At 38.5% G+C, this 13,518-nt stretch overlaps 1 pseudogene; it reads right to left on the reverse strand.

Moving 5' to 3' along the window:
* Positions 1-7,533: 7,533 nt before the first annotated feature.
* On the reverse strand, positions 7,534-7,671 carry LOC126061599 (small EDRK-rich factor 2-like; annotated as a pseudogene).
* Positions 7,672-13,518: the final 5,847 nt, after the last annotated feature.

Consider the following 13,518-nt stretch of genomic DNA (forward strand, 5'->3'; position numbering starts at 1 on the left):
GAAAGAAAGTTTCAACTGTGCTTGTGATTTCCTGTTCTTATCAAGGAAGAATAAGTAAACAAAATATTTACAAAGGTTTTGCTTATCTAAAAATGCTTTGGTTTTTGGAATATCTGATCTGGATTTTATGATTTTGTGTGTGTTTTTTGAGTTCACTGTTGGAAAGGTGTGATGGGAAAAGGTAAGCAAAAGCTAGTTAAGGCGCTCTAGGCTGTCAGGTGGTCGCGGATCATCAGTTTCACTGTGATCAAACGCCAAAAAAGCCCATTGCCATCGAGTCAATTCCAACTGAGAGTGGCTGGATAGGGCAGAGGAGAGCTGCCCCACAGGGTTTCCAAAGAGTGGCTGGTGGATTCAAACTGCCGACCTTTTGGTTAGCAGCTGAGCTCTTAATCATTGCTCACAGGGATCAAGGACTGGTTAAAAATTGTTTTTGTTGAAAAAAAATATTTACTAAGGTCCATTTCTGAATCTTAATATCCTTTTTTAAAAAAATGTTGATTTATTAAAAAAATGCAATAATCTCAAAGCAATATCACTTCCACTCAAGTTTCAGAATGTATGCATGGTAAAGCCACACTTAGCCACCTGATCTTGGGAAAGCTAATGGACTTACTGTCATGGATTGAATTATGTCCCCCTCAAAAATGTGTGCATTAACTTGGTTAGGCCATGATTCCCAGTATTCTGTGGTTGTCCTCCATTTTGTGACTGTAATTTTATGTTAAAGAGGATTAGGGTGGGATTGTGACACCCTTACCAGGTCACAACCCTAATCCAATGTAAAGGGAGTTTCCCTGGGGTGTATGCTGCACCACCTTTTATCTCTGAAGAGATAAAAGGAAAGAGAAGCAAAGAATTGGGGACCTCATATTACCAAGAAAGAAGCACCGGGAGCAGAGCGCATCCTTTAGACCCCAGGTTCCTGTGCAGAGAAGCTCCTAGTCTAGGGGAAGATTGATGAGAAAGACCTGCCTCCAGAGCTGACAGAGAAAGCCTTCCCCTAGAGCTGACACCCTGAATTTGGACTTTTAGCCAACTTTACTATGAGAAAATAAACTTCTCTTTATTAAAGCCATCCACTTGTGGTATTTCCGTTATAGCGTCACTAGATGATTAAGACACTTATAAAAAAAAAAAAAAAAACCCAAACCATTGCCATTGAATCAATCCCAAGTCATGGTGACCCCATATGTTACAGAGTAGAACAGCTCCACAGGGTTTTGAAGGCTGTGACCTTTCCAAAGCAGACCACCAGACCTATCTTCTGAGGCACCTTGGTGTGTTTGAACTGCCAACCTTTTAGCTAGTAGACAAGTGCTTAACCACTTGCAGCACCCAGGGATATATTTGTTGCTGTTGTATGTTGTTTATGTGTGTGTGTGTGTACATATATATTATGTATGTATGTATATACCCAAACCCATTGCCATCAAGTTGCTTCCAATTCATAGCAACCCTCTAGGACAAAGTAGAACTCCGCCATTGGGCTTCCAAGGCTGTAACCTTCACAGAAGCAGACTGCCACATCTATCAACCACGGAGCAGCAGGTGGATTCGAACTGCTGACCTTTCAATCAACGGTTGAGTGCTTAACCACTGCGCCACCAAGGCTTTGTGTATGTATGCCTACATATATAGGCATATATATATATATTCACATATATCTACATGTATATGTATTTATGTATTTTAGCTTCAGTTAATCCACCTCTATGTAGCCATTATATACTCGGGTAACAACTAACTTTATCTTTCCTCACATTCTTGCACTTATGACCATGTAGCTGATGTGGATTTGCTAAAGCATTGAGGAACTGGGCTCAGATTTAATGAGTTCTACAAATGCCAGAGTAAATTAGCAACTACAAAAACACTCAAGTCCATAGGCACTGAGGTCCTTTCACACAAACTGATGGATTTGTGGATGTAAGGCAGATTTTAACATCTTTCTTTTTTATCTTTCAAAAATGGAGAGGCAAAATCACAGAGAGAATTAACATTTCTTAAAGGCACATACTTCATTTTATGAATCATTTCACAAATCTTTGTAATCTTTCATAGCACTGCCAGAGACATCGTTCTAAATCCATGGTTGTATGGATTTTCTCTCTGCTTTGAAACATTCAAAGATGACCCCACTGCTTACAGAACAAGACCAAACTCCTGGCCACAGCCTCACACACCCAAACCCTCTTTAGAACATTTATCTCCTTCTACAGCTCCTTTATCCTCAAAGGCATCCTAAGCCCCAATTACACTAGTTTCCATTACACCTTACTTTCTTTCAAGAGGCTGCATTTGTCTGTTTCCTTTCCTTCATATGAGAGATTATCCTAACTGACTGTCCCCTCTTCAGGCATCCTCCTCCACTAGGGCAGAGTTGAACTCAACTCTTAAGATCCATTGCAGCATCACTTTCATTAAGAAATACTCTCAGAACTTCAGACTCAGTAATATCTCCTTCTTCTATCCTTCCATATACTGTGTCTGGAACATGAAAGGGGCTCAATTAATATTCACTGAATATTGAATGAAAGTGATTAGATCAAGTCAGCTGACATGATGCCACTCTGAAACCTTGAGCGAGGAAATTCATATGCCTGAAGGGTATTGTTCTTTTTTTCAACTGCAAAAGAAAATAGTAGTACCTACCTTAAAGTTTGTCCATGGAGAAGGGCATCACATTTGGTGAAGTAGAGGGTCAGCAAAAAAGAGGAACCCTGAATGAGAAGGATTGACACAGTGCCTACAACAGTGGGCTCAAACATAGTAACAATTGTGAGAATGGCGCAGGACCAGGCAGTGTTTTATTCTGTTGTACATGGGGTTGCTATGAGTCAGAACCGACTTGATGGCACCTAACAACAATCACCTCAAAGTCTGCTGGAAAGATTAAATGAGACACGTAGTATTAGAACAGTGACTACTGTTTTAAATGACCACAGTAAATGTTCCACTACACAGTAATCTCCAAGAAGGTAAGCTAATTGCTTTTTTACACATCACTGAATCCCTAGCACATTGAGGCATGCTTGTCATAAATGATGATCAATAAATATGGATTGGTGAATGAATAAGAAAATCAAGGAATGTGTTGTACTATAAACAGAGTATCTGGTAAATGCTTAAGGAATCTCAGTGGCAACTTAGTCTCTCTGTGTACTGTGTACTGAGAAAGCGCTGTGACTGCTTAGCTGTCAGTCATACACAATCTAAAGCTAGATTGCATGTCTAGGATCCCAGTATCATCACTTACTAGTCCTTTGCCCAGTTCACTTAAGTTAATCAACTGGGAGAAAGTTTCTCATCTCTCTGTGTTTTTGCTTCTTCACCCCTACAATGAAAATATTTTGGGGAAGGATTAGGTGAATTAACAAATATAAACCACTTGAAACAGTTCTAGTACTTATTAATAAATGGTGTCTACTATTACTTTTTTTTTTTTTTTTTACTATTATCAAAAATAGAGAGTTATCTGGTTGGTAAAGTGGAAATGACAAGAATCTTAAGAGAAGAAAACCATGCCTATCCCAGTAGCCAAAGAAGAATCTGAATTTTCTAGAATATCTTGTATAATTGAATAACACCAGGGTTTCCCATGGCCAGATTAAGAGTAAAGGTCATTCAGAACATAAGAATCTCAGAAACGAGTCTTCACTTACATAATTACATATTCCCATAAAAAAGAAGAAAATGAGGAAATATGTCAAGGTCTTAAGGTACCTGTATAGGTAGTTTTGGATGAACTGAGCATTTAAGTCCATTTAAAACAGATGTCTAAAGCTAATCACTATATAACCAGCTATTTCTCAATCAAGCTGCTTAAATTATTTTAAATAGTGAAAGGAAATAGGAGTAAGAGAATTGAGTCTACGTATGAGTTATTTTCATGGGCATTAATTTTATTTTATGTATTTTGTACAATTCGCCTAACATGCATAAGTCACATTGGAAAGCCCCTTTCAGTCTTATAAAATTTAAGCATCTATGAAATAATAATAATTTGAAAACAGAATATGCATCCACAGTCGTCTGTAATGGAAAAGTCTCTTATCAAGTTTTGTTGGTTATGGCCCACAGACTAGAAGATAAATCATAGAAGAGAGTGATCAAGATGCTGTGTATGCTTAAATAACCATATTACATGGTACAGAGCAAAGGGTACTAAAATGTTTTGCCTAGAGGAGTTAAGATGTAGGAGCAAACAGTCATTTATAAGTATGTGAATCTTTGGCAAATGGAAGAAAAACCAGACTTAGCATATGACTTTCCGAAGGCCAGAACTAGAACAGAAGGCTGGAAATTATAAGAAGGCTAACATCACAGATCTACAAGGAAACACTTCTACTACTACTACTACTAGACTAGGCCAACAAAGCCATGAGCTGCCTAGTGTAGAAGTGAGCTCTCTCCACCTTTGAAGCATAAAAAGAGAGGCCAGATAAATACCTGTAGAAATGCCCCAGAGCAGGGTCAGATGCAGAGTAGTCAACAACCAATAGGCATAGACACCTGCTAATGAGAATGAACAACAGCCAGTTCAACATAATAGATAGATAACACAGCTGTACAGACATTTCCTGAATTATAATACAACCATACATGAAAACCATTTAGATTTTGTAGTTGTATTAACTCTTGTTGAGCAGTCATGGAGTAAAGGAATATTCTACAGGAAGGACTTTTTTTGTGAATGTTGAGGTCCCCAAGGAGTCTGTACTTAGTCTTCACTTCTCATGCTCTACACTAGCTTCTTGGTGATTTCACCTTCTCCCATGACTTTAAATACCATCTAGATACTGGTGAATCCCAATTGTACACCTCCAGGTCTAAGTTTTCTCCCTCAATAGCCCCCTATTTCACTTAGAGTACAAGCCAACAACCTTACAATGGTTTTGAAGGCTCTTAATGATCTGGTCGCTCGGGGTTTCTAACCCATTACATCTCTAACCTCATCCACTGTTTCTCTTCAACTCATTCCATGCATTCCAGCCAGTTTGCCTCCTTGTTCTTTATCGGATATGCTAGGCCCACTCTCAAGTTTGGTCATTTGCAATGGCTAGTTCGTCATCCTAAGATGATTTTCCTTTAAATATCCTCACGGTCAAAACCATCGCCACCTTTCAGCTCAAAGCTCACCTTTTAGATGATTGCTACATTTACCACTTTATTTAAAATCATACCTTTTAACATAGATTAATGTACTTTATTAAGTTATTTTATTATTACCTAGTTCCCTGCAGAATGTGAGCACGGCTGCAGGTATCTTTGTCTGTTTTATTACACTTTCGGTATTTTTTAAAAAGTATTGTTCAGCAAATATGTACTGCTCTCCCCCAATGGAAAGAGTGTTTGTTACTTCTCCACTGATATTGAACTTGGCTCTGTGACTTTCTCTGGCCAACAGAATGTGGGCAGAAACAACAGTGCGCCACTTTTAAACAAAAGCTTTCCTTCATGAAGACAGCACGTCCAAGGGAGCTGTTGATATGTAAGTGTAACCACCTGAACCCAACAAAGGCTTAAATCCGAACTCAGCCCAGCCCATCCAAATCTGGCAGAGCCACAGACAGTCCATAGGTCCGTGAGCAAGGCCTTCCGGTGTGTCGTAATCTACTAAGTGTAGGAGTTGTGTGTTATGTGATATTGCCCCAGCGAAGAGCCAAATGATGCATATTCCAACTACCTACAACTGTGGTTGGTGCTCAGGAGGTGCTCAATAAATACTATGTAAAATGAATGAATGAATGAATGACTCTCTAACCTTTTAGAAGGCAACCTTTTAGTACTACATTGTGTGTGTCTGGTGCACAAACGTCTGGAGCCCTGGTGGTGTAGTGGTTAAGAGATTGGCTGCTAACCAAAAGCTCAGCAGTTCAAACCCACCAGCCATTCCTTGGAAACCCTATGGGGCAGTTCTACTCTATTCTACTGGGTTGCTGTGAATCGGGATCGACTCGATGGCAACAGGTTTTTTGGTTTGTTTTGGTGCGCAGTCTATTAGCTCAAATTAACTTCTATACTTATATAATTGTTTAGCCTCCTTCAGGTCACTGGAGCATCATTTTGTAAATTGTTATTCAGAGTATTAAGTAGTAGTCCAATAAACTAAAAGAGTACATGTGTTTTCTAATAACTGCTTATTCCAATGATATCCACATAAAACAAACCAAGTGTTCAGTTGCTTTTATTTTTTAGTCACTAAAATCAAGTGCTTCAAACATCAAGGATTATTTATTTTTTAAGGCAAGAAAAATGATCAGGCTATTGGCAGGCCAGTTGTTTCCGTGATCCTAACAGCCGGGACGAATCTACTATTCAGTAATTGAATCTCGTTTATTATGATGTTTATTATGATGTGACTTCACTTTCAGTAACTTGCACTTCGAGGAAATTCAGCTAAAAGGAAATGATGGATTTTTGGAAGATGGTGTTTCCATGGTTTGATACTGAACCTAAACATCAGATGAATACAGGTCCTGGTACAATCACTTGAAAAATTTTGGAGCTGCACCTCTCTGCTTTGCTTTCCTCTCTACTCTTCCTTTTTGTTTGACTTTTCTCTTTCATTCTCTTGTTATTTTTCCCCTTACTGCGTGTTCCTTTCAAAAGGCCTTGTTAACACTCATTAGGAGTGCAGTTCTGTGCTCCAAAGCAAACAGGCAGCAGAAAACAGAGGATGAAAGAACTAGAGTTTCATTTTCCTGCCAGGTTTCAGTGAACCTCAACAACAGCCGTGGTACCAGCCAGTTCTTGGAGGAGCTGCTGCAAGGCCCTCACCCGCTGAGGCTTCGTGCCAGTGTAACCCTGAATTGCAAGAACTGACCAAACATTTGAAAGCAGAATTCCCTTAGAACTGGTTTCCTCCAACAATCGAAATGTATTTGTATACTCTGCAAAGACTATTAACCTCCTTCGACACTGAGTATTTTGCCTCCCTTTCCAAAAGGTAGCCACCCACAAGCCATTATACAAAAAACACTTCCAGTTCTCAGCCTTTAGCAAAAGCTAGAGTGTGAAAGACATTACCAACATTGACAGGGGAAAGACCTATGTATTGGATTTGATTTGATTTGCTAACCTTACCACTAAGTTTTGATTTCTAATTTCTCACTCAGGATGATATCTTAACTCCTTTACTGGTTGTATTACTTAGTACAAAAAAATAGATTTAATAGCATGCCTATGTCATGACATATTATAGGAAACGCCTTCCTTTATTTAACAAAAATGTATTGAGCTCTTTTTTTTTTTTTTTTTGGAATTCCAAAGCTACTTTTAATACTTTGGGGTGAGCCCCACAGGAATAAAAAACACTGGGAAGGGGTATGCCCTTCACCCCCAGGTGTGGCCCCAGGGTGAGTGAGGCTACCTGAGGAAGCACAAAAGGGACCCACTGCAGATCTCAGGGCAAAGGGAACGCCATCGGTGCTGGGACCTGCGAGCACTACAGGAGGAAACGCCAACGGGATGGGACTGGCTCCAGGCACACAGGTGAAGGGCAAGAGGGTTGGACACGAAGCCACAAAGCTACTTGGGTTTCTCCTTCTTCTCGTTTGCCTTTTTCAGTTTCTACTGCGTGATCTCCAAGTCCCTCTCCTTTCGAGCAGCAGCAGAAAGCCAGTCATCTCAGCGCTTTCCCTTAACCCAGTCGCTCTGCTTTTTCATATTCTTCTGGCGGACGGAGATACAGTGTAAATTTGGGGGCACACCAATGAACAAAACAGGAAAAAATCCTGGCCCTCATGAAGCATATATTTCAGTGAAGGAAACGAACAGTAAATATGATAAGCAAATATAATGCTATGTTAGTATGATTGTTGTAGTTAGTTGCCACCAAGTCAGCCGTGGCCTCATGGTGGCCCCATGCGCAATGGAATGAAACTCCCTACCTGGTCCTGCGCCCTGCTCATGATTGGTTGTGGATCAGACCATCTGTGATCTGTAGGGTTTTCATTGGCTGTTTGCTAGATTAAATAAAGAAGGGGAGATTGAGAGTTTCTAGAGTGAAAGAATTTACACTTTTAGATAATGCCCTAGGGAAGAACCTAGATGAGAACCCAGTAACCCGGTGGTATTAAAACAAAGACCAAAAGGAGCAAATATGTTTTAAAATATTTTTCTGGTTACAAAAAGAATATGTTGTTGTGTTGTTGTTAGGTGCTGTCGAGTGGGTTCGGACTCATAGCTACCCCATGCACAACAGAAGGAAACACTGCCCGGCCCTGAGCCATCCCTAAAATCGTCTTTATGCTTGAGCTCTTTGTAACCACTGTGTCAATCCACCTCGTTCAGGGTCTTCCTCTTTTCCACTGATCCTGTACTCTGCCACTTAAGAAAAAAGAAGGAAAACTCAGAAAATCCCAGTACCACCAGCTGATTCCAACTAGCAGATGTGCCAATAGTTCTAGAACCAGCCTCATCCACTGGGCACCCTCTCCACAGAAGTCTCAATCCTGGCTCTTTTGGACCCCTCCAACTTCAAAGTGTTAATAATTCCAAACTCTTTGTCCTGTTTTCTCAGCCCTAAGTCTGTAGCTACTTCCAGCAGTTGCTATGCCCATGGTACCTTAATGTTCTTTTTGGCTCTTTCGATTCTCCAATGCCTAGTTAACAATTCTTTATATGAAATTCTCTATTTAAAATAATTGCTGTCACAAATCTTCATACAACAGTATCCCAAGGAAAAAAAAAAAATCCCAAGACCAGAAGAGAATTCCCTTTCTTAATTCCTTTGAAGTAAAAAGAAATCTTTCCCAGAAGCCACTCAGCGAATCATCTAATGTCTTAATGGCCAGAATTATGTCACAGTGACCTTCCTAAGTCTATCCTAGTCAAAACATATAGGATTGCCATTATTTGAATAAACTAATTAAGATTATTGGCAGTTCCTGGAGGGGCCTGGACTTCCCTGAATTCTGGGTACCAGATCAGGTTTCTGAAAGAAGAAGGAGGAGGGTTATTCTTGGAAGAAGAGAGGGTAGTACAGGGCTGTGAAGCTGTCAGCTAACAGTGTCTGCCATTATTATTCATTAAAGATCAGTTGATTTTATCTCTCAAATAAATGTCTACTATTTCATTGCCATACTTTGCTTTATGGATAGTGCAGACTCTATAACTATTTTAACACTAATACTGGATATGACATTTCCATATTCCTAAAGAAACTCCACAGGAGGGTTTTTTTTTTTTTTTTTTTTTTAATTTTTACTTGACCAGAGATCACATGTATATAATTGGAAGTAGGCTTAGACATACTCTTGGATCAGTGGCCTCATTTCACAGATGATGAGACTGAGACCCAGGGCAATGAAGTGGCTTTTCCAGACCCCAAAATAAGGAAGGAGCAGAGCCAGGAAAGGAATGGCTTCCAGGGTAGTACTGTTGTACAGTCACCCTATCTCAGGGTCTCTTCATCTAAATAAAGCATTGGCTTAACTCTGCAAGGAAGCCATTTTATTATTTCCCACTGTCCATGTTTGTCAAAATAAAAGTGGCTTTTGAAATTGTATAAAAAAGGAATATCAAACCCATTGCCGTCAAGCAGATTCTGACTGATAGCCACCCAGTAAGACAGAGTAGAACTGCCCCATAGGGTTTCCAAGGAGCAGCTGGTGGATTCGAACTGCAGACATTTTGGTTAGCAGCCATAGGAGCTATAAAATTTCTGATAAGTCTCAATAAACTAAAGTCAGTTCCAGGAGGAGTAGGTTGAGAGTCTCATCTAAACAAAAAGTATTTGGCTTTTGAGCGATGTAAAAAGACCACTCACGTAAATAATTTTTAAAAGCAAATTTACATGCAGCTATTAAAAAAAAAACTCAAGTCAGAATTGCACATAACTGATGTTTTATGTTAAATAGATAGGCAGGTAGCTATAGAAATAGGTACACGCAGGCATAACATTACTGTGATAGTGAAAGCCAAGCAAAAATATTCCCTCCCGCCTTTCCTTTCCTTCTTCTTCTTCTTCCTCTTCTTTTTTTAATTTTCCACATGGTAGACCTTCTGTTTACCACACTTCATCACACACTAGTGTATGAAATTATCTATCCTAAGTAGTAAATGCTATTTTCATTTTATATACAGGAAGCTGAAGTGTGGCGAAGTCCCGTGCTTTACTCAAAATAATAGAGCTAATAAGAGCCAGATCTGACATTCCAGCCTAGCTTCCCTAACACAGGACTCTGGTGCAGGCCACTCATTTTCTTTTGGGAGGAAACAGCTGGCTGACAAATAATCCTTCATCAAATGGCTAACAGGATTAGATGATCTCAGAAGTTTAGTGCAAGCCTAAAAAATTTCTGGCTCCAGACCTTGAGCATAAAAGGAACCATCAAGAACACTTGAGAGTTTTTATGCCTCTGTTTATGCATATGTAATGCACCGTAGAAAAATTACCGTTCAACAGGAATGAAGAAAAATGAACTCTTTAAGAGAGCAAAGACTTACTCAGAATCTGCTGTCCTCTAAGATGCTGGGTAACAATGTTAGCAGGCTGTTAATATAAATATATAATTATAATATACTTTCTTGCTGACACTGTTCGCAAAATATCTACAAATTAAGAAATCTGGATTTAGGGAATATAATACGGAGAGGAAAAACTATCAAAATCATCTCAAATTCTTTCACATTTATATTTTCTTAAAATTTTTCAACTGAATAAAACTTTATATAGGGAGTTTCTTAGCAGCAAAGGTTTAGGTCCTCTAAATCAAGCCTTCAAGCTTTGATCTATTCACGAAAAGAAAAAACTCTCAGTAAGTAACTTACTATCCAAACTTATTATACCAGAAAATTTCAAGATTAAGGTGTTCTGCAGTAAGCTTATACAGTTATTTATTCATGAATGATCGTAGAAAGGGAATATATAAATAAAAAAGCACTATTTATCTAAAATATCAGATAATCTAAAAAGGAAATGACTTTGATTTGAGGAAATATTTTGGATTCGGTGACAGGCAAGGTATTTAAAACAAGTCCCATAGGAGTGTGTTATATGCCCCAGTGCTACAGGGAATCCACATTTGTTACTCTAGCACTTTGTTTCCCAGTATTTTGGTTAATGTTCAAATCCATATTTCTATGATTTGATCACTGGTAATATTATCAAAATGTAGTTATTATACATTACCTTTGCTATGAGTCACTCAGCAGTTGGTGGTAAAAACTCACTTATCTATGTTTTCCATCAGTCATTTTAGGAATAGAACGAGTCCTGTATTTTCAGACCAATAGGTAGAATAAACTACCACCCATCTGTCAGTCTGGCATACTATGATAGCTTGGGTGTTGCTGCTATGATGCCAGAAGCTATGCCACTGATATTTCAAATACCTGCAGGGTCGCCCATGGTGGACAGGTTTCAGCAAAGCTTCCAGACTAAGATAGAGTCGGAAGGAAGGCCTGGAAGTTTACTTAACAATTAGCCAGGGAAAACCTTATGGATCACTACAGAACGTCGACCAACTTGCTTGCTTTGGATGCATTACCAGGAGGGATCAATTGCTGGAGAAGGACATCATTTTGGGTGAAGTAGGGAGCCAGCGAGGGTGAGGGAGACACTCGATGAGGTAGATTGGCACAATAGCTGCAGTGATAGACTCAAAGATGCTGGGGATAGTGAGGATGATGCAGGACCCGGCAAGATTTTATTCTGTTGTACATAACCAAAAAACCAATGAAACCCATTGCTGTCGAGTCAATTCTGACTCATAGCTACCCTATAAACAGAGTACAACTGCTTCATAGAGTTTCCAAGGAATGCCTGGTAGATTCAAACCACTGACTTTTTGGTTATCAGCTGTAGCTCTTAACCACTCTGCCACCAGGGTTTCCATTGTACATAAGGCCGCCATGTGTCAGAGTCTATTTGAGGCCAGCCATCATTTTTATTTTTATCTATCTTTGGAGCACAATAGACTCTGATATATGGTGGCCTTATGTACAACAGAAACTCTGATGGTCATCAGTTTGAATCCACCAGCTGCTCCTTAGAAATCCTATGGGGCAGTTCTACTCTGTCCTATAGGATCACTATGAGTCAGAATCGACGGCAATGGGTTATATATATATATATATATATAAAAAAATAGGTAGAATATACCATTGAACAACTAAAATGGCCTATTGGCTTATCTTATTTTACTGGTTGTAGCATAAATTGAGGAGTATTTTTAGTTAAATTTGGCAATAAATGCACCAGAAAAAAAAATCACTTTAATGAGGAAATACATAGCATAACCTAGCATAATCTACCACTGAAAGTATAAACTAATAATAAAAATAATCACCTAGTACCAAGTGTAATTTACCACAGAAAATTTATCTACTGGTAAATGAAGAGCTGATCCAAGTGATCATAAATAACTTATGAGCCAAGTTATTTACTGTCATATTTTTAAAGAAGTTTTGCAATGTCTTCTTTACATATATACGTACTTTCGTATGTATTTTTATTGAACAAAATGTTTTACTTAAAAAATAATCCTAAGCAAGAAATTTCCAAGGTTCTGTCATGAACTGAAGGCCAATTTAAAGTAAAAAGATATTTCACAAAAATATTTTATGATCTGAAAATTGAAGTCACTGTTATTGAAATATCAGATAGTCAAATCTGTCAGACGTAAAGAATTTAGTCTTGCATATAAGAAAGACACTGCTATAAATTTATTTTAGCTAATGTAGTAATCTATGTGTTTCTAATTTAATAATATTTCAAGGTTTTATTTAGATACATTTAGCATTAGCAATAGTTCAATTTAGTAAATTTAACTGAATTTCTGTGCTACGTGTATATCTTCCTTGTTTTATTTTGTGAGTCGGTGTTATCTAGATGAGCTTTGAGTAATGAAAACAGGCAGTGATGAGAATAGTGGAAAAGCCCCAATATTTTCAAAAAGCAGGAGGGAAAGGAAGAGAACCAGAAACTTGGATGTTAGAAAAATGCATTCATAAAGTTCATAGTTTTATTAAAATACACATCTGAAGCCCAGATGCAGACTACTCTCTTCTTGGGATTTCACTGCAAATATTCATAATAAAAAATGTTGAGAATTCCTTTTCTGCTTGCTGAAGTCTCTTGTCAGCACCAATTACAAAGATTCACAGTTACTTCTTTCTATATCGAAACTCTGTGGATTGGACTTAACTGCATTTGATAGAGTAATAATTGCTGTATATGGTCTTCCTTTATCTTTTGTAGAAACTGGAGATACAAGAGCTTTGGTTAAGTCACAGAGCGAGGGCAGCTACTTAATTACTTACAAATGGTCTGTTACAGAGCTTGGTCTTATGGCTCTTAGTAGTTTGTCCTTGGACCAACTTAAGGAAAGAAATGGTTTTTTAGCCAATGACAATTACAAGACATTACACTATAGCAGGTCGACCCTAACGTTGTATATAAAGAAAAAATAAGCATCTTCTACAAGGCAGAAACCAGTCACTCACAGTCTCATATTTCTGTTTTCAGTTTTGAAGTTGGAAACACAGTCTGTTTGGGAGCTAGATTTT

The sequence above is a fragment of the Elephas maximus genome, chromosome 18 (genome assembly GCF_024166365.1).
Source record: "Elephas maximus indicus isolate mEleMax1 chromosome 18, mEleMax1 primary haplotype, whole genome shotgun sequence".
NCBI classification, from domain to species: domain Eukaryota; kingdom Metazoa; phylum Chordata; class Mammalia; order Proboscidea; family Elephantidae; genus Elephas; species Elephas maximus.